This window comes from Lolium perenne, chromosome 6 (assembly GCF_019359855.2).
Source record: "Lolium perenne isolate Kyuss_39 chromosome 6, Kyuss_2.0, whole genome shotgun sequence".
Lineage (NCBI taxonomy): Eukaryota > Viridiplantae > Streptophyta > Magnoliopsida > Poales > Poaceae > Lolium > Lolium perenne.
This window is the reverse complement of record NC_067249.2, coordinates 173,139,703-173,166,550: the sequence shown is the minus strand read 5'-3', so window position 1 is coordinate 173,166,550 and position 26,848 is coordinate 173,139,703.

The following is a 26,848-nucleotide window of genomic DNA, read 5'->3' as shown; positions in this document are numbered from 1 at the left end:
CTCGCCTCCGGCTCGTCTCCGCGAACACGCTTCATCTTCGGGATCTTCGGTGGAAGGGGAGGTCGGTGTTGCGCTGGTGGAGGTGCAAGCAGGGTTTTTCGCCAGAGATTGGGGAATAGAAGTTGCGGGTGGGAGAGACGATGGGGCCGATGGATATACAGTACGTGCTGCCGTTTGGGTTCCTCTCTCTGACGCGTGGGTGTGAAAACGTGGATTGCTGCATGTAGTCAGTCCACTTTCCCATTACTTTGACATGGGTCCCACGCATGACGGATGGGCTGGCACAGAATTTTCAGTATGGGTATTAAAAACTCTAAATTATTTGAAATACGAATTAGTGATCACACATAGCCTCTTCTTGAGTTTAGGGGATGAATTTTTGAAAATTTTCAAACCAAACTGCCAAGATAGCATGCTAGCGTCATTACCCACATGTTGATGCACCCTTATGCCAATTTTTTTTTCTAGTTTGTTATTTTCCATGGAAAGTGTTAGCCACACATTGGCCAATACACAAGGTTTGGAAAGATTTCAACAAATTTTCAATTTTATATGAAAGTTTGAGTGTTTGGTGAAACCTAGGTTGACCTAATTGCACTAAGAGGTTGTCAAACCTTTTTCCAAGTGAAACTTCTGTTGTAGGGTAATGTGGTGACGTTAAATGCCCCAAATTCATGGTGGTTTGGTGAGTTTTTGGCGATTTCCCCCTCTTTTCGTCCGAAAACCCCTCGTTCGACACATGTCCACCATGGGGACACCAAGCCACAAACTCCCAAATATCAAAACCCATAGCAACCAAGGTGTCATATCACAATGTGCACAAGGGTGCCAAATCATGCCCCAGATCCATGGTGGTTTGGTGAGTTTTTGGCGATTTCCCCTCTTTTCGTCCGAAAACCCCTCGTTCGACACATGTCCACCATGGGGACACCAAGCCACCAACTCCAAAAAATCAAAACCCATAGCAACCAAGGTGTCATATCACAATGTGCACAAGGGTGCCAAATCATGCCCCAAATCCATGGTGGTTTGGTGAGTTTTTGGCGATTTCCCCTCTTTTCGTCCGAAAACCCCTCGTTCGACACATGTCCACCATGGGGACACCATGCCACCAACTCCAAAAAATCAAAACCCATAGCAACCAAGGTGTCATATCACAATGTGCACAAGGGTGCCAAATCATGCCCCAGATCCATGGTGGTTTGGTGAGTTTTTGGCGATTTCCCCCTCTTTTCGTCCGAAAACCCCTCGTTCGACACATGTCCACCATGGGGACACCATGCCACCAACTCCAAAAAATCAAAACCCATAGCAACCAAGGTGTCATATCACAATGTGCACAAGGGTGCCAAATCATGCCCCAAATCCATGGTGGTTTGGTGAGTTTTTGGCGATTTCCCCTCTTTTCGTCCGAAAACCCCTCGTTCGACACATGTCCACCATGGGGACACCATGCCACCAACTCCAAAAAATCAAAACCCATAGCAACCAAGGTGTCATATCACAATGTGCACAAGGGTGCCAAATCATGCCCCAAATCCATGGTGGTTTGGTGAGTTTTTGGCGATTTCCCCTCTTTTCGTCCGAAAACCCCTCGTTCGACACATGTCCACCATGGGGACACCATGCCACCAACTCCAAAAAATCAAAACCCATAGAAACCAAGGTGTCATATCACAATGTGCACAAGGGTGCCAAATCATGCCCCAGATCCATGGTGGTTTGGTGAATTTTTGGCGATTTCCCCTCTTTTCGTCCGAAAACCCCTCGTTCGACACATGTCCACCATGGGGACACCAAGCCACCAACTCCCAAATATCAAAACTCATAGCAACCAAGGTGTCATATCACAATGTGCACAAGGGTGCCAAATCATGCCCCAGATCCATGGTGGTTTGGTGAGTTTTTGGCGATTTCCCCTCTTTTCGTCCGAAAACCCCTCGTTCGACACATGTCCACCATGGGGACACCATGCCACCAACTCCAAAAAATCAAAACCCATAGAAACCAAGGTGTCATATCACAATGTGCACAAGGGTGCCAAATCATGCCCCAAATCCATGGTGGTTTGGTGAGTTTTTGGCGATTTCCCCTCTTTTCGTCCGAAAACCCCTCGTTCGACACATGTCCACCATGGGGACACCATGCCACCAACTCCAAAAAATCAAAACCCATAGCAACCAAGGTGTCATATCACAATGTGCACAAGGGTGCCAAATCATGCCCCAGATCCATGGTGGTTTGGTGAGTTTTTGGCGATTTCCCCTCTTTTCGTCCGAAAACCCCTCGTTCGACACATGTCCACCATGGGGACACCATGCCACCAACTCCCAAATATCAAAACCCATAGCAACCAAGGTGTCATATCACAATGTGCACAAGGGTGCCAAATCATGCCCCAGATCCATGGTGGTTTGGTGAGTTTTTGGCGATTTCCCCTCTTTTCGTCCGAAAACCCCTCGTTCGACACATGTCCACCATGGGGACACCATGCCACCAACTCCAAAAAATCAAAACCCATAGCAACCAAGGTGTCATATCACAATGTGCACAAGGGTGCCAAATCATGCCCCAGATCCATGGTGGTTTGGTCAGTTTTTTGCGATTTCCCCCTCTTTTCGTCCGAAAACCTCTCGTTCGACACATGTCCACCATGGGGACACCATATTATGTTATTGTTCACCACTTTGAGATTTTTTCGATGAAAAATTTCAGATAAATGAGTAAAAGTCATAAAGAAAATTTGAATCACAATTTTTGGTGATTTTTACGTCTGGTATGTTTTGATTTTGAAGAACTCTACTGCTCTGAACATTTAGTTTACTAGCACTTTGAAGTACTAGGATGTACACAACATAAAATTGAAACCTCCCAAGACAATTGTTAACATATCATGGCAAAATATTTACAGTTTCAAAAGAACGGACTACTAGCCAAAAGCACCTCACGCAGGAGGGAGACCAAACCAAAAGATCAGGGGGTCATGCAGCAGAAGAGATGATCAATCCACCATCAGCAGGACTTTGTCGACCACGATCTTGCGGTAGAGCTCGTACGAGACCCAAGCATCAATGGCTGCATACTCGATGTTCATATTTGGAAGTGGGAAGTCCCCCCACAGTCTGTGCCGATGGTGGTGGAACTTCTTCTTCATATCACCGAACCATGAATCAATGAGTCTTGCTGCCATGGTAGCCATGCCAGCCCTCGCATGACCAGTGTACTTGAAGTACTCGTCCTGGAGATCGACGTAGTACTCAGAAGGAATCTCCATGTGCCATGTCCTCCGCAGAACTCTCTTGTCACCATGGATGTCAACACTCGCAAACGTAGCGCCTTCTCGAAAGAAATCGCAGATTGCCGGAGACTCCCACCAGTTAGCACTGCAGTAAACAAAGTAATGTACTAGTCACAGATCAGTTACAAATATGCAAGAACCTACAGAGGAGACGAAGATGAAACAAATTAATAAATCGGGAACAATGTGTAGCAGATTTAGATCGGGAATGTACTGCTTTTCTGGAACAATGTGTAGCAGATTTAGATCGGGAATGTACTGATTTTCGGGAACAATGTCTAACGAAAATCAAAGAGAGACAGAACGGCGGCAAGTAAAAAACCCCAATCGAAAGATTCAAAAAGGGGATTAGTTCTTACGCTGCGTAGTGGAACACCAGCACATGTCGACGCATGCAGAGTTGAACCACGGCGATCTTCTTCTCGTCCTCGGCTCGATGGTTGGTGTACTCGAAGTCGAGGCCGACGAACTTGTGCTCGTCCTCCATGAGCCACTCCGTGTACATGTCGAGGACGCGGCGCACTTCCCAGGGGTCGTTGGTGTAGACCACCTCCAGGTCCTCCTCGTCGTGCATGTGGACTGCGCGCGTGCTAGTCCAGTTGTACATTTGCTGCTCATCCATGTCCATGGCGACGCAGCGGCGGGAGACGAAGATAATGAGGGAGAGGAGACGACGAGAAGTGTGGAAAGTGGAAACCAGGATGCGGTGCGAATATTGAGACGGTAGGGGAGGGGGAAGGGGATAAATATCATCCCCATTAATTACTCCGTCCGAATATTGACACGGCAGACGAAGAGAAAACTGACGCGGGTCTAGTCCAAGCGACGCGCGATCGGACCGTGTTGTCACGTCTAAACACATCACCGCCCAAATGCACAACTATTGACCTACCGAAATTTACTCCACGATATAACTTGCCATCATATCACGACCTCCTTCAGCCGCCGCCAGATCTCGCCACGTCTCTCGCCGCCAGATCTCGCCACGTCTCTCGCCGCCACAGCTCACCACGTCTCTCGCCGGCGAGACTTGTAAGACTCGCGCTCCGCGTCGAGACCAACGATGGCGCCTACTAGTGGAGTACGTAAATAACATGTACGTCTCGCGATCGATCGTTGTTTCCGATTTGTAATCTTTCTTCATATTCTTTGCAGTGTCCAGTTTGCTTTGACAAGAAGGGGATGTGCGGCGGAGGGGGAGTCGCGTTAGGTTTTTTCGTCCAAACACTACAAGAGGGTTTTGAGGAGAAGACGGTACATGCACTTATAAGTTTAAAATTCATTCAGATGTTTTATTAATTCGCCGCCACATCAAAGTTTAACACGTGATCCTAGTAGTTATTGCTAGTTTAGTACTATTATTCAGATGTGTGTAATAATTGTTGGTCACCATATGTATTAACCGCTTATTTATGGTTGAGTTTTACGATAGTTGTGATAACTTTTACGTTCATACCAGTTTTACGATAGTTGTAGCTGTTAGAGATAGAGGTATCGGTAGTTCAGTCCTATACCGATAGAAGTTCAGATATGTGCTGATAGAAGTTCAGATATGTGCTGATAGAAGTTCAGATATGTGTTGCTCGAAGTCCAAGATACGAGACTCGGTGATTATCCGAGTAGACGCATATTTAACTTACTTTTGTATTAACTCTACTGAATTTAGGTCATCCCTTGCTACTATAGACCGTATTTCCTTAAGAAGTATGGTGTCCAGACCTCCCACAGGACAACTTTTGAAGCTGCACTCAAAACCAAAGATGGCCATGCATTTGTTGTTAATGTTACCAACAGAGCTGGCAGAACCTATATCAACGGAAGATTTTGGAATGAATTTGCTAGAGTGTACAATTTTAAGGTTGGCATGGAGTTAATTTTCAGAGTTAACTCATCTGCTCAGGATACTCTTGTAATAACTGGAACTGAACCACTAATCCATCCAGGTAATTTTCCACCTTTGGACACAATGATTGATCATATTAATTATTCCATCTTATGTCAGTTATTTTAATTATGCAGCTTACTACCGGTTGTCCCGTACGAAGCGTGACATTGTTGACTCGCTCGCAGTAATCGATGGAACAATGATAAATTGGAGGATGATGCATACCGTCATTCTTCAGGTGGACAACTTGGACTACCTTGTTGACTACCACAATGCTGGAGATTATGATCAAGGAGCACTAGTTGTCCCAATGCTGCATACTCTGAATTGGACAAACAGCAAAAATTACAACAAACACGTGGTAAGCAGTAGATCATATCATTTCATTAAGTTTGCGACCTACATTACGTACAAGTGTTAACTAAACTATGTCCCTACTGTTGGAACAGAAAATCCCTAGCCGTTTGGTTCCTAAAGATATGGAACAATATGGTGCAATCGGTATTGTGTGCCATCCCGGTACTTTGGTGCATGCGTCCTACGCAATTTCTTGAACGATGGTCATCTCTGCGTCGGTGGGTGGAAGGAGTTCATGGACAAGGAAAAGCACCTTCGAGATGGGTGACAAGATCTTTGTTCTTGCTTTACAGGGAAATGCAGGGGTTTACTTGTTTGCTACCCATGTGCCTGAAATCGATCCGGAGTAGCTAGTCCGTGATTCATGGTGCCCGTGTGTCCAACTATGCAGCCCCTTTAGGTTTAAATTAAGTTGTAAGACTCTTTATGCGATTGTCGATTTTGCTTGTGTTAAAACAATAGTTAGTCATATCGTGCTGCTGGTTGTAATCGTGTCAAGTGTCGATTAATTAAAACCATTGTCAAAGTTATGTTACCTACATGTTAGCTTTCTTATATTTGTCCATATTTTTGCTTATATTAATTTGCTCTTAAACCCTTCTGGATAATTCAATGACAAGTTCGAGATCGTAAACATCTAAATAAGAACATTTCAAATGTTTGGAACAAAACATATAGTTGTATGCATTACATGTTTCTATCAATCTAAATCACTATCTTCTTCTGAATTTTTTCCCTCGTCATCATGTATGTTCTCTTCCAAAATGACACTATCTTCCTGATTCTCTAGTTCATCTTCGCTCATATCCATGTCAACATTGGGACTATCTTCCTCATTCTCTAGTTCACGGATTGTACGAGCATCATGAATACGTACAACTTCAGCAGCACGATGATCATCCTCCTCTGCTTCCACCTCTGCTTCCTCGTCTAGGTCGACAACATCATGAAATGTATGGTCGACTGAACCTTCATCCTCCTGGTATGCGTCTTCATTCCGTACAAATGCATCATCGTTACCATCTTCTAATTCTGGAACGTCGTACACATGTCTATGGCTGAACTTCTGCACCACTTTCCACGGATCACCAAACTTTGTATCCTCCAAATAGAAGCATGTTTCAGCTTGACTGGCCAATATGAATTGTGAATTCTTGAACCATAGGATAGAAGTGTTAACGCTTTTAAAAAAACCATCATCTTTAATCTTGGAACCCTTGCTCGCAAGGTCGAACCCGATCGCAACGAAACAAGTACACGGACTGTCACCGTGTTTGTTAGTCCCGTCTTGCGGTTCAAGAACTTCTTGCAGAACACCATAGTAGTCGGTCTCATCTGCATCACCAAAAGATCCCTTAGTCGCTACGCCCGAATTTTGAGTCTTCAGGTCTTTATCCCGAGTAAGCGTGCGAAACCTCGCACCCTTTACGTTGCAACCAGCGTATACTACTACACGCCGGTCTGGCCCAGCAGCCAGAGACTTCAAATCTTCTGATGCATTGTCCAACTGTCTCACATGGTTTGCAAACCAACCTGCAAACTCTCTCTGAACCGTCTCCTCGATGTCACGCACACCCCTACCTCCCAATTCTTGTCGGAATTCACTGAAACATAGAAAAAACACATATGAAATACAGAACAATTATGTCTGCAACATTGAGAAGTAGTTATTAAAGTGAAGCTAACTACTTACTTGATATAACGTTCTACATCGTCACAGTTGTTCAGCACATACCAAACCATGTTGTCAAATTCCTTGTCAAAATGTTTCAAAATGGATTTCCCAAGACCTTTAGCTCCAACTGAAAATACTTCCATCTCGTCAGGATCAGGTTTTCTCCGAATGTCTTGGTTCCTATCATCTTTGTTAAATCTTGTTTCTGTGCCATCCTTGAAAAATCTAGAGCAAAAAATCAAACACTCATCAACAATGTAGCTCTCTGCGATAGAACCTTCTGGCCTTGCTTTGTTACGGACCGTAGACTTTAGATAACCTAATCTTCTCTCAACTGGATACATCCAACCATAATGAACAGGACCCCTCGAAAGAGCCTCCTCAGGAAGATGAATAGCTAAGTGCACCATTACATCAAAAAAAGCTGGGGGGAAGAGCTTCTCAAGTTTGCATAGGATCACAACAATTTCAACCTTCAATCGATTCAGCACATCAACTTTCAGGGTTTTGGCACACAGCTCCCTAAAAAATCTTCCTAGCTCTGCAATAGCCACATACATTTCCTTAGATGCAATTCCCTTGAGCCCAGCCGGCAACACTCGCTGCGAAGTATGTGGCAATCATGCGTCTTCATACCGGTAACCTTACAACCATCAATATTCACACATCTTCCCCGGTTGCGCAATAACCATCTCGGGAACCTAGTGTTTGCCAAATACCTACACAAATGTCTCTTCTGTTCCTTCGAAAGCGTCCACGGTGCAGGGGGCTTCGCATAAGTTACTGCTGCATCATCATCATCCTTCACAATTTTCCTCAACCAATACTTCTTCCACATTTTGAATTTCCTCAAATCAATTCTAGCACTAACAGTGTCCTTATTCCTGCCCTCAAGTTCAAGTAGTGTACCAACAATATTGTCACATATGTTCTTCTCAATATGCATCACATCTAAGTTGTGAGCTATCTTAAGTTACGGCGATACGGTAGATGATGTAAGCTGACTTTCGGGTGCCATGTTGGTTCACCGGGTACAGGTTGCACGCTTCCGCTTTCTACATATTGGATTTTTCCCATGTTCAAAATCCTTAACCATTTCTACCTTCGCAGCTACCTCTTTGGGTGTGTACTTCCTTGGTGGATCTCTAGTCTCGGTTGTACCATTGAAAAGTCTGCTGTTCTGTATGGGTGATTTTTATCAAGAAATCGCCGATGCCCAATATATCCAATTTTGTTTTTCAAAGGTTCAGCGCAAGGATTCTCATCGCAATGCACACACGCATGAAATCCTCTTGTGCTTCGGCCTGACATAGTGGCATATCCAGGATAATCATGAATAGACCAAAGAAACGCAGCATGCAATGGGAAATATTCCTCTGTGCATGCATCAAATGTCTCCACACCACTCCATAGCTGCATCATATCTTTTATCAGTGGCTGCATAAATACATGAAAATCTTTCCACTGGGAATACTTTCCGGGGATTAGCAATGCCATCATGTAATTTGATTGATCCATGCACATCCATGGTGGGAAGTTGTAAGGAATCACAAAAACAGGCCACATACTGTAAGGATTACTCATACTTCCAAAAGGACTGAAGCCGTCTGTGGCAAAACCTAGTCTTATGTTACGAGGATCTTTAGCAAACCAATCAAACTTGCCATCAAAGTGCTTCCATGCCTCACCATCAGCAGGGTGCCTCAGTACATTGGGCTCAACAACCCTCTTCTCTTTGTGCCATCTAGTATGTGTCGACATTTCCTTTTTAACAAATAGTCTCTGCAACCTTTTAATTATAGGAAAGTACCTTAACACCTTGTGAGGGATTTTCTTTTTTCCATAGGGTCTCTATATCTTGATAATCCACAAACATGGCAGTTCGTATCGTCCTTGTGATCTCCCCAAAATAAAGAACAATCAAACTTGCATGCATGAATTGTCTCATAACCAAGCCCAACATCAGAAAGAACACTCTTAGCATCAGCATATGATTTGGGAAAGTCCACATCTGGCAAAGCTGTACGTAAAAGCTGAAGTAAGAGATCAAATCCTCTGTTTGTTATCCGGCTGTATGATTTGACATGAAGGAGCTTAATGATGAACGACAACCTAGTGAAAGAGGTGCATCCCTCATAAAGTTCTTTTTTCGCTGACTCAATTAGATTAGCATACAGATTTGGCAGGTCGGGACCTTTATTTCAGGACTTGCGGTTCATCGATCATACTAGACGAATCATCAACATAACAAACACCATTGTCTTCCTCTTCATCGTTGTCACTATCATACGCACCATCATCGTTTCTATCCCGCCCTTCGTCATCACTAAAATCTTCCCCATGTCTAGTCCATCTTGTATACGTCATGGACATACCTGAACAATTGCAGTGATCCTCGACTGTTTTTATATCCTGACGTATCAGATTTAGGCAGTCCTTGCAAGGGCACAAGATTGGTTCATCTGTATTGTCCAAGTGTTCTCGCGCAAACTTGATGAAATCCCTAACACCTGCCATGTACTTTGTTGTGAACTTCTTGGTGCCATCAGTTATCCAACTTCGATCCATTGCCTACAATTCAGTTAAGAACATGCCAACGTTCTTCAGAACAGATCTTGACAACTGATTAAAAAATCTAGACCTAACGAACAATCAGGACAACTCACCGATGATGCGTCTCGCCGCCACCACAATGGAGCCTTCACGGAATTCTTCTCACCTCGACGAGAACCCTAGTTGATTCGACTGTTAGCAAGAGCACCTATATAGGCCGTGTCTGCTAGCGGCGCGACTTAAACGAGGCACCCTCGGCCGACATAAATATTAATAAGGGAATTATTATGTCGTAACATCTAGATCACACCATTGAAATAAATATGTAGAATAGACTACTTACGGATCCAGATCAAAATTCCATATCTACCTTAGCGGTAAGACTCCGCGTCGGTCACGCCGAATCCCTTGTTCGATTCTTCCAAACCACAATTTTTACTTAATTAAATATATTCCTGACAAGTGGGTCACGCATGATATATAAAACTAATAACATTTAATAAAGTAACTTAGTAATATTTCGTCACCTCGATCTTTGATTTCGTCACCTATTAACAGACACGATGGAAGCCCTTCCCGCTTGGGTAATGGGTGACGATTTTTTCTTGACGAGAAATCATACCGTCAAGCATTACCTTAAATGCTTGACGAAAGATGAATTCGTCACCTATAAGGACACATCCATGACGGTATGCATTTTTGTCACTAGGGTTTTCGTCAACAAATCCCCCATCTCTTGTAGTGCCATACCACTGCGTCTTGGGGAGACATGCGCTCGCCAAGTTCATGGCCTCCAACCACTACGCCTACAACGCCATGAAGATCCCGGGCCCAAACGGCAACATCACCTTCCACGGCGACCCCGCCATGGCGCTGGAGTGCGAGCACGAGGGTGGCCGCATGGCAGACGCCGTAATAGCCGAAGAAGAGGACAATGCAGAGAAACTCGCCAAGTACACCACGGGGATCGACTCGAACGATCCCTCTATCCTGAAGAAGCCCACCGCGCCGAGCTCCGCGCCGGCCACATTCGAAGCTTCGACAGCAACTCGCCGCGTCCCTCTGAACGACGGCGACTCCAGCCACCACGTCGTGGTGGGAACTAACTTAACGCCAGCATAGGAAAGCGCGCTCATCGAGTTCCTCCATGAGAATGGTGACATCTTCGCATGGAAGCCCTCTGACATGCCAGGTGTACCGCGGGAACTCGCTGAGCACAAACTCCACGTCGACCCCCGGGCTCGACCAATAAAACAGACGCTCCGCCCAATGAATGAGGAGCGCCAGAAGGCAGCAGCGATCGAGGTGAAGCGGCTACTCGACGCCGGCTTCATCGTTGCCATCAAATTCCCCAAGTGGCTGGCAAACCCAGTACTGGTGGAAAAGAAGAACGGGACCTGGCGGCTCTGCATCGACTACACCAACCTCAACGCCGCCTGTCCCAAGGACGAATTCATCCTCCCAGGATCGACCAGATCATCGACGCGGTCACCGGCTCCGAGTCGCTCTGCTTCCTCGACGCGTACTCTGGGTACAACCAGATCCAGATGGCCATCGAGGACCAAGAAAAAATGGCCTTCACCACGCCGTTCGGCTCGTACATGTATACGACCATGACTTTCGGATTGAAGAATGCATGCGCCACATACCAGCGCTGCATGACGGAACGCCTGAAGGACCAGGTCGGCAACAACGTCCACGTCTACATCGACGACGTCGTGGCCAAGTCCGACCCAACGGACAACCTCATCGCCGACCTCACCCAAACATTCAACAACCTCAGGCGGTACAGGATCAAACTCAATCCCGACAAGTGCGTCTTCGGCGTCCTTGCTGGTCAGCTACTGGGCTTTGTCGTTTCCAAGCGAGGCATCGAGGCGAACCCAGCAAAGATAGCAACCATCCAGCAGCTCGCCCCCCCGAAGTCGCTCAACGACGTCCAAGCCCTGGCAGGTCGAGTCGCGGCTCTCAGCCGCTTCATCCCTAGACTCGCCGAAAAAGTCATGCCATTGTACATGCTAATGAGGAAGTGAGAAGGTCCATTCGCATGGACCAGCGAGGCAAACGATGCACTCACCAACTTGAAAAGGACGCTCTCCGAGTCGCCCATCCTGGCCGCGCTACGGCCCAAAGAGCCCATGCTTATGTACATAGCCGCCATCAACCGCGTCGTCAGCAATGTCATGGTGGTCGAGCGACCAGAAGAAGGCAAGGAGCACCCAGTGCAGCGTCCTGTCTAGTACATCAGCGAGGCTCTCATTGAGTCGAAGCAGAGGTACCCGCAGTACCAGAAGCTCATCTACGGCATCTACAAAGGCACTTGATGCCCGCCGCACTACTTTTAGGAGCACCCCATCACGGTTGTCTCCTTAGCTCTGTTAGCGGACATCATCTGCAACCGCGACACCACAGGTCGAGTCGCCAAGTGGGCCATTGAGATCGGTTCCCACAACGTCAAGTACGAGCCCCGCAGGGCAATCAAGTCCCAGGCGCTCGTCGACTGGGAAGAGACACAACTTCCAGAGCCCACACAGGACAAACAGCTGTGGACTCTCCAGTTCGACGACTCCAAGTCCCACGAGGGCTCAGGAGTCGGGATCGTCCTCACCTCCCCTAAGGGATACAAGCTCAGGTATGCCATGCAGATCATCTTCGAGCCCTGCACCAACAACGTCACCGAGTACGAGGCGCTACTCCACGGGATGCGCATCGCCAAGGGGCTAGGCGTCAGTCGCCTGCGGTGCTTCGGGGACTCCGACCTCGTGGCCAGCCAGGTCATGGGAACCTGCGAAGTCACCGACAAAAACATGATCGCCTACCGACAGGCGGTCGATCGGCTGGACGGACACTTCGCCGGCTACTCGGTCGAATGGATCGACAGGGGAAAAAATGAAGATGCGGACGCCCTCTCTCGAGTCGGCTCCTCGCGCCAAACACCACCGGCGGGCGTCTTCCTCGACATACTCGACCACCCGTTGGTGTTACCTCCAAAGGAGATCGACATCGGCATCCCACTCGACCCGGAACAGGCCCTCGTGGCCGTCGCCGAGTCCACGGACGACTGGACGCACCCTACATCGCCTTCCTCGAGCACCAGATCTTGCCCAAGGATGAACCGGAGGCCCGCTTGATCCAGAGGAGGTGCAAGTCCTTCGTCATCATCGACAGCGAGCTGTTCAAGCTCAGCGCCTCCGGCGTCTTCCTGCGCTGCGTCCAGCCCAAGGAGGGTCGCAAGATCCTCTACGACATACAGGCCGGGGACTACGGCCACCACGCTGGAGCTCGCTCCCTAGTCGCCAAGGCACTCCGCCACGGCTTCTACTGGCTCACCGCAAACGAAGACGCAACACACATCGTGCGCAAGTGCGTCGGGTGCCAGAAGTACGCCAACCAGACGCACATACCAAGCTTGGCGCTCAAGACGATCCCCATCACCTGGCCATTCGCGGTCTGGGGACTCGACATGGTGGGCAAGTTTAAGACTGCCCCCTCAGGCTTCACCCACCTTCTCGTCGCAGTCGACAAGTTCACCAAGTGGGTGGAGTCCAAGCCTATCAAGAAATGCGACGGGAAAGCCGCGACCAAGTTCCTTAGAGAGCTCATCTACCGGTTCGGCTACCCACACAGCATAATCACCGACAACGGCACCAACTTCGCCAAGGGCGAGATGGCCGAGTTCTGCAAAGAAAAGGGCATTCGGCTCGACCTCGCCTCAGTCGCTCACCCCGAAGCAAACAGCCAGGCCGAGCGAGCCAATCAGAGCATCCTCCACGGCCTGAAGCCTCGGCTGCAAGTACCACTCGAGCGGACCCCAGGCTGTTGGGTCGAAGAGCTCCCTGCAGTTCTCTGGGGCATACGCACATCGGTGAACAGATCCACAGGCTACACGCCATTCTTCATGGTCGACGGGGCCGAGGCCGTGATGCCAAGCGACCTCGAGCACGACTCTCTGCGAGTCATCCACTACGTCGAGGAGGAAAACGAGCACGCTCGCCAAGCTGGACTCGACTTGCTCGACGAAGCACGAGATCAGGCTCGCTCGCGCACAACTATCTACCAGCAAGGGCTCCGCCGCTACCACAGCCGCCGAGTCCGTAGTCGCACTTTCCAGGAAGGCGACCTAGTCCTGCGCCTCATACAGGACAAAACTGGCATGCACAAGCTGTCACCTCCATAGGAGGGGCCAATTGCCATCAGCATGATTAAAAATTCTATATAAACTAATTGATATATAATACAATCAACTTTGGTGGTCACGGCAGAATAAAGATACTGAAGATTGGTGGGTGTACTGCGGATCCAATGGCTCTGCTACTGTAGTTGGGCATTTCCCCAAGTGGTTATTTACTGTTCTGGCAAATTCTACTGCTGATTTTTCTTTTGGTGGCTACGTGAGTAATGCAAAAACAGCAACGGCGCCTCCAATGGGCAGCGGAAGCTCTCAGCCAGGACAGGCCGCGGCATTCAGCGGCCTTCAGTACGTTCTCTAGGATGGCACTGCGTCACCAATCACCCGAGATTTAGTTAGTCATACCGATAAGAGAAGTTGTTATCCCGTCATGCCTATTGTGGAGGGCAAGTTCTACTATGGCGGTCCGGGTGGCTGCGCTGTTTAATCGCTGTGAGCTTAAAGAATAATCATGCATGTATTTCAGACTATGAATCATGTAGCGCAATCATTAGGTTGTGGTCTCATTTTTGTTAGTAACTACTATCTTCATTCATGTTTAATCGATGATAGATGATGCCAGGTAACTACATGCACGCGTCTGCACCACTCTCCATTAATAACTAGGTGGATAGCGCGCTTCGCCGCGCCGCATATAATGCGATTTGACACTATATGAAATAGATTCGAATGCCCCAACCGAAAGGACGTACAATTGCTGATATATGACACTATATGCTATATATGAGGAACGTTGTCTAGAAATTTTGCAGTGAAATTGCTGATCCAACCACAAAATTACAGTGTTTGTTACAATCGTGTATGATCAGATCCAACACACACCGGAACTTGACCAACTAACACCCCTATCCTTTAGTGTACTGAAAAATGTCATGGGCAACGGTATTTTCATTTCGGTTGGCCAACTCCACAACCGAGGGAAGAGCTAGTTCTCTTCAGATCAAGCACAATACCGCTGCTTGTTGATCTAGATCGCATCGGCAAATTAAGCTCTTTCACAAGCACAAGAAAATCAGACCACACAATAACAGATTTATCAGAGTGCAACTTGCAGGGCCCCGCACCTTCTTCTTCAGACTGCTCCAGAGTGGCCCAGGCTGGAAGCACAATTTGGCCATGATCATCTCTCAACATCACTCCCAGGAGCCATATCCCAAGTCCTCAAAGAAATGCGTCAATGCCAAGAAGCCTCAGGAGGCTGCCAGAGACTGCCAGATCACTTGATGCACCATGGCTGATGGAGAATGGCACTAAGGTTTAGGTAACACTAGGAGGCAATGGCGCGGCGCACGCCGCGCCCGTGGCATTCAATTGTAGAAAAAGTGAGGTGCTTATATTTATATTTATATTTATATTGGTTGAGGTTTTTGTTTTGTGTGGGTGTCAGATAGCATGCGAAAATTTATCGGTCTGAAATAAGGTAGACACTCTAGATTTTCCAAGAAATCATTCATGAGAGTAAACTCAGTAATCACTTAAAATAGCAGAACAAACACAATGTTCAAACCGGACGACCAACTGATCAAGATTAGTGACGGCCTGCTGGGACAGCTGGTTGTTAGGACGGCATACAACATGCTAGGGGTGTACCCCTTAGCGCCGCTGGGCAACCACTGGTTTGTTGGTATGGAAGGTGACCAGCGCCTCTCATAGCCGGTAACCTCTCATCGAGCTCCGCCTCGTCTGCCACCTCGATCCTCTCCAACCCACCTCTAGGACGCACTTCGTCCGAAGCCATGGTGGCAGGAGGCGCAGAATAGAAGAGGAGAAGTTTGATCGTGGACGAAGAGGGGCCGAGCGGTGGCAAGTAAGCATGAGCCAATCAACTTAGCAAACGCACTTTGTAATTAACTGGTATGTTCCTCTTTCTTGAGCTAGCAAACGCAATTTGTAATTAACTGCATATTTATTTTTTCTGAATTGGAGAAAGTATATGTGCTGTTTGTATGTGTGCTTATGTAAATAAGTTGGAACTGAAATAGGAAATATAAATATCAGTGAAGCAAAAGACAGTTTTCAGCAATTTGATGCCTCAAAAGTAAAAAACAAACAAACAGAAAGCGCAAAACAGTAACCACCGATGACAACAGAAACAATTAAGTGCAGAGTAATACAGTAACTGCTAATCAAAATTACATACAATATAACTACACTATTATCCGAACTCTTTTTCTTGGAAATGCATCAGCTTTTCTAGGTAGGATGGGCGCCGAATATCTGCAGCCCCAAACACCTGAATTTAGCTGGGTTATCTTCAGGGTCGGCAACCTTAAGTCTTTAGCAACTGAAAAATTCAACATAAAAATGAGGAGGAAACTTGATGTCTCCAGTAGAGAGCGAAGTCAGGTAGAAATAAACCGTGAAAGCAAACATTATCAACATAATTTACAGGATGCATGCATAAATAGCATGAGAGTATCAATATCCATGCAAAGGAAAGTACATGTGAGCTAGCATACCTAGAGATAAATAATGACTTCTCTGTGTATTATATTCCTTCTTTCCATGGTCAGAACTCCAAAATCATGAGTGCAAGTATTCTCAAGCCTTCCCTAGATGTCACTCTCGAAACAGTAACATATAACTGCCCGGGCTTTGGCAAGGCCGCATGTCAACTATCTTGAAAGCAAAAGCTACGCTTAAACTGTAATCATGTTATGTATGGATATCGTGATCTAAACCAAGCACCAATACAGTTTTCACTATCATTGATTCCCCCTATGTATTCAAAATGTCAAGATAAATTGAGGATAGCTTCCACCCTAATTATAATAGAGGATGGTAATGAGAACACTGAATTATATCTCGGAAAGCGTTGCTATACCAAAGAAAACAAAGATCATTCTATGAATGCTTCAGGTAGAACTCATTCTTGATATGGTTGAAGCTTATTTTATTTATTGTCTCTCTCTTGAACCCATGTACTTGAACACACGAACTAACAAATCTGCATGTGAAGGCTTTTTTATATGTCACCAAGGCCTCTTAGAGCACGAAAAATAACACGAATCAACGGCATAAAAGGAAAAAAGAAACTTCATCAGCCTAGCTAAGAGGCAATGGGTGCAATAAAGGCAAGCATGTGGTGGTAGTAAGTGATACACCTGGAGCTGCAGGACTGGCATCAAAATACATGGTTTCTAGTTTAGAAGTCAAATCACTATGCGAAAGAGGCAGAAATGGTTGGATCATGAGAAACTAATACACAAGTGGTGTATCCCAGCTTTCGTTAGAGTACAACATAGTGATATAGTATAATTTCTAATTATCTGTGTGCAAAAATGATTTAAATGACTGCCAGGTAATTAATCTACAGTAACATCAGAAAGCAATCAACTAAATATGTTCACAGCTTGCATAACTATTTTAGTATCTATTATGTTCGGGTAGGGCTCATGCTCATTTCGAAGGCATACAGATGCTAATGTAAATTATGTCATGTAAAAGGAACACACATGCATAATAGAACTAATGTAGTATATTAACTCATTGATGACGCTGCTGTAATAATTCAACAATAAATCTTCATTCTTGTTAATGAATACTCTCCTATGTATGCGCATGTATTCTGTTATGTCCATCTTCTGCTAGATTGACAGATATTTTTTTGTATTGTCTTTCCCCTGGCCACTGAATCTGATAACAGTATTATCCCTGACACGACCTTACTTGCTCACCCCATGTCGCTACCTTGTGTCTAAGTTTTACTTCCTAACCAGTAAGCTAGATTAGGCCAGTTGAAAAACAGAGAATATAGATCAGCTCTAACCAAAATAATTCATTTTGAGACACACAATAGTTTCCTAGATGTACACTACAGGTATAGAATGGCCTTAAGGTAAGATCATAAACCATTGTAAAGCAATAACAACCTTCTTCACTCGCCTTTTGAAACAATAAAAGGGTCTTGATAGTGTAGATAAATCTCTTGCAAATTTCTTTTAAACAATATTATCAATTTATAGTTTCTCTCTTGTGAATTGCCAATAATGTTCTTCTCTGTTGGTTTGTGAAAAATTCCAATAAATAATTGGAGGAGATAAAGGGGAAAACACGTGTGCACTAACTCGTCAAACAATTATTTTCCCTAGATATGTAGCAGTCATCTATGCTCAATCCAATAATTGTAACAGGGGAGAAATGCAACCACATACAGAAATGAATCATGTTTGAGATAATCAGAATCCTAGATATTGAAACATGTCCCAGTTACTAACTTATATATTTGTCAGAAAGGCATAAGTTCAATTGTCAGATAAGCAGGTCTATAAATTTGGATGAAGAAAAACATTAAACTTTCTCTGACATAAAAAATATGAAAAGTAATGGTCAGCGCAAAATCCACAGTCCAATGTTTTACAAACATCTAATCGCAATTCACAAAGCTAAAACAACTTATTTATTACTCCCAGAGATTTGAAAACATAGCTGAATAAAACATAGCAACTGTTGTCTAAAATTTAGGCTAAGTATGACCGCACTAATCGCAATTCACAAAGCTAAAACAACTTATTTATTACTCCCACAGATTTGAAAACACAGCTGAAGAAAACATAGCAACTGTTGTCTAAAATTTAGGCTAAGTATGACCGCACTTTAGGCCATGTTCGCTGGGCAATATTCTTAAACATGGGTTCCACCTTAATATTTGATCAGCATGAGAAGTCGTCGCACACTCATGAAGAAACACAATTCCGCGCTCAAGTAGTTTGGTAGCAAGACAGTAACCTTTAACTGATCCCAGAAAAAAAAAGTAACCACACTAACGAATAGCATTTGTTGGAGGGCCATAGGATCACCCATTTTTATTGTTACCCCTAAAGTGAAACATCAAATGAGTACTGGGAGACGAACTTATTGATGCCCTATCCAGGCGCATACACCATAACTCTTCAGATATAGATTACCATCAATGGAACACAATAAGTAAAAGAGGGCAGCCATTCCTAACAATCTGAAGAGAAGAGGAGAGCAAATACCTGATAATCCAAACAATGGTAAAAAAAACTCCTATCATACCAAAAGATATGAAGAAATTCAAATTTTTCCTCCATTATTCACCGAATGTGTACCATTCTACAATACAAATTGAACCAAAATAAAATCAGTTAGCACATAGTAGGAATACGTTGCAATTTCTGCTAATGATAATTCGAGCAAAAACCTATAAATTAGTATGGTTTATCAATAGTTAATTTCACCAGTTATTCACCCATTCCAGTTAGGTTTCACAAATCAGAACAACATCAAGACATACATGAACCAAATTCAGTTAAATCTGAAAGGAAAGAAAAATTATACATGTGGCTCTACAGATTTTCTTGGCCAAAACCTGAATCCATGAACAACAAAGAACTCCTTGAATGAAATGAGTAATCCTCCAATCTAACCTACAGTGCAATTTGCATAAGAGTTCGCAGCTAGTCATTTCAACAAACAGGATGTGTGCACAAACCACAATAAATAAAAATCTGAAAAAAAAGCTCTACTTTTTTTTTTTTTTTTTTGAACAGGGGATAGGCCCCAAAGGGCCTGGATACTGCATTACTAACGCGGTGCGATACAAGTTACAAAGAGGACCTTACAGAAGAAACAAAAATAGACCACGTCCTTCACTTTTACATAGAAGACCCTAAAAATAAAGATGAAAACGCCATCGGGTCCTCCAACACCGCCGTCGATCCTCAGCCTCGCGCAACGGCCGTCACCACCAGCGCCGGGGACTAGACCACTTGGCACAGTGGCAAGGATGAACTCCGCCGCATGACTCACACAAAGCCTCCACAGGAGGTTGTAGAAAACCTGACGCATCACGAACGCCAGGAGTTGCTGCCCGCCAGCATCAAGAGTCGGCAGCCAATCAAGTGCTACCGAGGAAGAACTCCAATCAAGCGCAGTATCACGCAGTCCCCAACCTTTTCCGTCGCAGCAGATCGCGCCAACAAGCCAGCCTTTCTCCTCGCCTCCTCGGCCGGCCGGAAAGGGAAGCAGTAGCAGCAAACCCGAGTAGAAGAGAAGGTCACCTACCCGCTTATTGAAGAAGACCTCGCTGGATCTGTCAACGATCAGCTCCCGCCTCGAGAGCAAGATGAAGAACATCACCAGCGACCGATCGGTGTCGCGGAAGACAACCGGATCGACCAGTCTCCAAAAGAAAGAGAGAACGGCCTTATTATTGGAGATGCCTAGATTCACCATCCTCACCAGCCAGAGCTCCTGCCACCAGAGCAGGGCTGCAAGGACGACAGATCCAAGGACGCGCAAGATCCGGCCGATGGGATCTTGCGACCGACTCCAAGACTCCACAGAGGGAAACTCCAGAGAGAGCCAAAGAAGACAAAAGGAAAACCTCATACTAGATCCGGCACCCATCCATTGCCTACTCAAGCCAGCATAGCCAGCAAGAGCGGCGCCGGAACGGCCCGGCGAGACGAAGGGGAGGACCAGACGAGAAGCTAGTGGAGAGACCGAGAGAGGTGGGGAAAAGTGTGTGCTCCAACTGGTGAGTGCATGGTGGCACAAGGCCTCGCCCGATCGCCGCATGGCTGGCCGCTGGCCCACCTCTCTCCCCTCCATGGGCGCGACATCACCTCAGCCCGAGCCAGCAGGGAGCCGCCTCGCCGGCTTCTCGGCCACCTCCCTCCCAGCCGTGGGCGCGGCGCCCTCATCCGTGCCGCACCGCGCAGGCCATCGGATAGAAAAGAGGAGAACGGAGACATCGCGGACGCCCCGTCAGCCGAACTCACGCTGCAGGCCCGTCGCCAAACCTCCCGTGGCCGCGCCACCTTCCCGGTCCTGGCCGCCGCCGCCGGCATTCTCCCGCAGCGCGGCATAGCCGCGCCGCCGGCCCGTGGTCGTCCACCCGCGTGTGGCCACTGCTCGCTGTTAGACTATACGAGAGCTTGTCCAAGCGGACGCTGCGCACAGGAGGACGAAGCTGCCAACGGAAAGACGCCACCGCCGGCCACCCCCAGATCGAACACACAGCAGCAGCAACCGCCAGAAATCGACAACACCGAGAGCGCGGCGCAAGCCGAAGAATCCGCCGCCGGCAACCAGAGACCGAGATCCCGCTCCTATCCGTCGTCGCCAGAGAAGAATCAAGACCCCGCTGCTACCGTCGCCCCCAGGATTGCTTGTCGCTCGCTTATCCACTTGACCGAGAAGAAGGAAACGATAAGAACAGAACCCACCGACCAGACGACACCGACCAGACACAGACAGACGGGGCCCATATTCACATCAGAGCCCACGGTAGGGCCCAGAACGCAGAGAAAGAAAGGAAGAATAGCCACGCTCAGGGGCTGAGAGGGCAGCAAACCCACCGGCTTTATATCTTTAGAGAATTTAGAAGGACCGTAGGGAGTAGCACATTGGAGCTCACACCTGTGCGCGGGCAACATTTTTACTAGTTTCTTTGCATAACCTACAAATACTTTTTAATATTATGTAAATATTCACATATAATGGCCTCCTGGTATTAAAAGTTATATAAGATCGAAGAATTCTATTTTTTTCTATAGAGATCGTTTGTTCGGCATTAAACATAGGGAATTTGGAGGCGAGCGGTTCCCGCGCGTGCTGCCGGTTCCCCCTCTCTCTCTGCCGCTTCGGCGGTGGGAGAGAGGGGGAACCTCTGGTCTGTGTGTTTGGTGGGTGGGTGGTAGGGTTAGGGGTGTGGGAGACGCTGCCGAGGCCTCTGCGGTGGTGTCGCGTCGAAATAAATTTCTTTGGGCTCCATTCGCGGTCAAGCGGGGTGTTTGCCTTCGTCTAGGAGCTTGCAGAGTGGGGGATTTCCAGATCTCGTCGAGGTCGCGGGCTATGGTGTCTGGAGGACCATCTGCTCAGGCCGGTTGGGTCCTCAGATTGGCGATGGATGCATGGAGATGAAGACCCTTCTTCCTCCTTGTCGGTATGATTTGCTGCTGCTGCTCTTCTCATTCCTCTATGCTGACGCTGGAGGGAGATCCTGCTTTGCCCGGGCGGATGGCCCGGCCGTGGTGCTGGACCGGTCGGTTGACTCGAGTTCTCTTCCTTCCGGGAGGGACACTTTTCGCGGTACTCAAAGCCACATATGGCGACGGCTGTTGCAGGTGTGTTGGATTGGTGTCCATGCCCTCTCAGCGCTGGTGTCAGGTTTGGAGGAAGCAGCATGGCGACAATTGTATCGTGGTCGAAGATGATGACCTGCTTGCGCCTGGTTGCAGATCCTATAGCTGCATGAGTCTTCTCTCAAGATTTAGGGTTGTCGACTCAGGGCTCCGGAGATCCTCATGTGTTATGCTGGTCTTAGGGTTTGCTAGGTGTTCATGGTCTTTTAGGATTGTGATTTGAATGCAAATATTTCTATAAATAAAAGACATAGGGAATTTGGCACAGTGGCACTTTATTTGGTTTGTGGCAGATACAAATATGTTGTCAATCAACATAACCATCGATGATTTGACGTGCAGCCTTCAAGTATGAAAATCAATTCCTTGGTTGTCTTCTTCGATGGCGCACATTAGCAAGAACTTGGAGGGGCCTTGTTCTGAGTGTGAGCTACTAGTCAAAACTGGTAGTTGAGAAAACCACCAACGGGTGAGCTAGGAAATTAAACTTGCCCTTCCCCGGCCAATTTCTTTCCGAATTCAGGGCAAAGCCCCTGATTTAATTAAAACTTCTACTGTCACCAGGTCGTACACAACACAAACATGAAACTACTAACTCAAATTAAGGCATACGAACTCCAACTACAAACAGAACCAGCATTATTACAAAGAATCAGCTGTCAACCTTCTACACCACTACCATTAGAGCATATCCACCGGCGACCCCCAAATAGGTGCCGGCAATGGCGCCGGCACTACCATATGGGGGGCGCCGGCACTCGATCTTTAATTTGGGGGAACCCGTTCCCACACCGGCGTCTCCCCATAGATAGGCCTCGTCAGACCGTCAGCCGCTCAAATCGACAGCTCAACCGGCGGGCCAGACGCGTCAGCCGCTCAAACGCGTCGCCTACCTCGCGACGGAAATAATGACGCGCATACGAACCGTCGCCAGCGAAAATAATGGCGCGCCGCAGCCGCGCAGCGAAACGTCGTCGTCGTCTCGCAACGTGGGCCGGAGTTAATGTGCGCCACCGCTCCCCTCCCGCGCCGGTATAAAAGCAGGGCCTCGCCCAACGTTTCCCTTCACAAACCCTAGCCGCCGCCCACAGTTCCCTTCTCCACACACCCAAACCCTAAACCATGGCGGGCGCAGCTGGTCGCGGTTGAGGACGCCGGGGCCGCGGCAGGGCCGGCCGTGTCGCTCGCTCGCCGTTGCCGGCACCCTCCTCTTCGTCTGAAGAAGAGTGCCGCCACAAAAACACCTTGGAGTTCGTCGTCCACATCACGGCCGACCCTTTTGGGTAGAAGAGGCTCCCCGACAAGTTCTCTGACTTGCTCGACGGGCGGGAGCCGGCCGTGATGCACTTGCACGAAGCAAGCTGCCCAGTTTGCCGCTGGACTGTCGATGTCTGGTTCGACGGCCAAGGCGGGGTGTTCCTCTCCACCGGCTGGGAGATGTTCGCCGCTGCCCACCACGTCGACGTCGGCTGCTTGGTGCACTTCGTCTACGATGGCGACGAAACCATGATCGTCAGGATCTTTGACGACGACTGTGGCCGCGTGCATGACCACGGCTGCGACTCCAACGGCGACTCCGACAGCGACGCCGGACACTGAACACAACGAGTGTTCTTTCTTTGTAGCGAACATGGTATCTAGAAGGTTAAGCCCTCTACGGGGATGTTCCGAACGCTTCAGAAAGCCAGCTGTATTATCTAGGTTTTCCAGTTTGGGTGAATAGGTGAGTGTTCTTCCTCCGCAGCGAATAAGGGAAACCGGCCAGAGTACCTTATTATTTAGGTCTCCTCATTTTGCACAGTTTCAACCATGCTCCAAACTACGTATCAGTTGGTGTAAAACCGTGTAATATTCAATGTGTATGCTTTTTATTTCGTACCATTTAACTTATGTAATGTTCAATGTGTATGCTGAATGGAAAAAAGAAAAAAAATTAGTTATAGAGACATGTTTTCATTGCTCCGGCGGGCGGTGGCGCCGCCTCCGGCGACTCAAACCGACAGCCGTGGCGGGCCCTGCGTTGCCAGCTCGGCGTGGTGCGAGGCGCCAGCGCGCCCGATCGGAACCCTTCGCGTAGGGGCCGTTGAGGGGTTGCCGGCGCTTCTATCGGGCTCTAAAAAGCGCCGGCGCATTTTAGGGCGCGCCGGTGTGAGCCCATTTTGGCTCCCGGCCTCCAAAATGCTACGGGGAGCGCTATGGGGGGCGCCGGTGGAGATGCTCTTACAACCTACGCTTCATGTTCTTCTCTCTGATGATGCTCTATTTCCAACTTTTTTTTCTTCCTCTTCTTTCTAACCTGCCAGCCTCAGCACCGTGGATGCCCAACCTCTTTTTTACTGAAGATCTCAGCCACTACACGAAATAGTATTCTTGCTCCTTTGCGCTGCAAGCCGCGTCGACCACGTATCTGAAGATTAGCCCAAGAAGTTATCCAGGATGCAGTCTGAGCTATTACGCTAGTCAGATCATACGGAAAGAAAAATTTAAAACAAGAATTATTCCTACTACCTTCGTTTTTTTTAATTGATGTGAGGGTGTGAAGAAAATGAACTAGACATAATTCATTTGCAAGTTAATTAAATAGGAACGGAGGGAGTAGTTTTCAACAAAGACCAGCTGTTGTAATCCCTACAGAGACTAAACTCCGCATACTAGCAGGAAATTTGAACACCCAATCAACTATCTCCGACGATACAGATGCAAATTCTATCTTTATATCAAAAGCACATTCACTAATACTCCATGCATACTTAGCCATGGGGCATGCTTGCGCCCAAACTCAATCGATGACTCGTTTTCTTTCTGGACCGAGTGGCCAGCGTCAAGCAGACTGCACGTGGGTCGTCTAGAGACAGTAGTTGACGGTGTTGCTGGGACGATCACATGAGTCAGGACTTGCAGCATAGTGACGGGTGGGGCGGAAGCCCGGAACCGAGCAGTGCCAATCAATCTGAAATCGTGGCAGGAGAATTTGCAGCGGCCGACTTAGCAGATCAATCCCACTATCCAGCACAACATCCCTCCACACGTTGTAGAAGCGTGACGTACGAATCCTTGCGGAGGAAAGAGCCTCTTTCGAAGAGGCAGAGGCAGATCGACGATTGGATAGATTCGAGAAGATGAAATTTGCAGCTGATGTATGAATATTGATGCCAGATGGTAAGGAGTTTTATGAATATTGATTGAGGCAGTCACAATGATGTTTGAATAGTTTGCTCTATTCCTTGCGTTTGACTAGCTCCTCTACACTCACAGGAGAAGAATATGTCTGAGGAGGAGGCGGAGATGGGGGAGATTATTGCTAAGGAGGAGGTGATCATGAATCAGGTGAAGCTTATCGAAAGGGTTGGTCATACTTAATTGTGGTATTCATTTTTTAGTCTGTCGCAGTCACACACATAGCACTAGTCAATCCAATTAGACAAAGTCTTTCAGTCCAGTTGTGTGGCAATAGTTGTTTTATTAGTTCTTGATCGTTCTAATATACTTTAGAAATCACCACTATGTAATGAACAATAATATACATAACTTCAGGTAACCAAAGAATAACAATAGTAAGACAATGCAAGGGCGCAGGTTTGTCCACAAGGCAGAAGTGTCGACATGGAGGCGACCGTTTGGGCGGCGTCTGTGGGGCGATTCTGGGTCCTCTCCCAGATCGCCGACGAAGACGATGATGAAGACCGAGGATCTCCGTCGTCTCCACTGCAGGAGTCTTCTTCGCGGGCGCTAGAGTACCGTCGATCACCGCCGTCGGGGCTTACGACTATGGCGGATCTGGGGCTCTCGGCGGTGCTCCGCCGTGAGGAGAAGAAGAAAAAGCAGCGGCAGGCTGCGTTGTCTACGCTTTCAGGTAAGTTTTTCGATTTCGATTTTGTTCCTGACGTTTTACCGTGCAGATCGCCGCCGTTACGAAGCGCGAAGCGGATCACGTCGATGAAACATCCAGTGAGCCCGCCATCGACGTTCTTGCTTGATTGTTTCAAGGCGGAGGAATGGCTCCTTGTAGAGAGGAGAAAGAATAGGCGTCGATGCAACCTCAAGTCCCGACGCCGTCGTCTCTGCTCGCCGTCGGCGAGTATGTCGCCGCCGGGTCCGAATCGAATGTATTTTCAAACTCATGATCCTGCTGTTAGGACGGGCCGTATGGGCCTGGTTCACAGTTTTGCCGATCGTCGGGATTCCGCTAAGGGCAGTATGGGCCTGGAACCCGCGCTCGTGCCGCGCGCGTTCGACGCCCGATCGATGATTGATCTGTAATGCAAAGAGATCGACGGGTTGGTTAGGGTTCTCTCAGCAAAATCGCGTCCCTGCCCCGTGGGTGTCGTGTCTTCCACAGCTTGGTGTTTTCGCCGCGCGCCGCCATGAGTCGGGGCGGAGGGAATCCACAGCGAGGCGGTGGTACTCCGGGAGCGGGTCATGGAGATGGTCGCTGGGAAGGAGGGTTTAACCCCCATGCTGGTGGTCGCGGGGACGCTCGATCGGTCTGATGGTCATGGCGACGGCCGTGCTGATGCACGTGCTGATGGCCGGGGCGACCGTGCGGACGGCCGTTTTGATGGCCGTGGCAAAAACTTCTTCGAGGGAGGAACGAGCGGGACTGCTAGCAGCGATGGGTTTCCGGCCACCTCCGTCTGGTCAGCAGCAGCAGACGGGTGTTTTCGATGACGGCGTCTTCCGCGCCGGTTCTCGTCCGCCAAATAATGGGTTTGCTGGAGGTAGCTCTCGTGGTAATCAAGGTTACAACCGTACCTATGAATTCTGGCGGTAACAATTACAA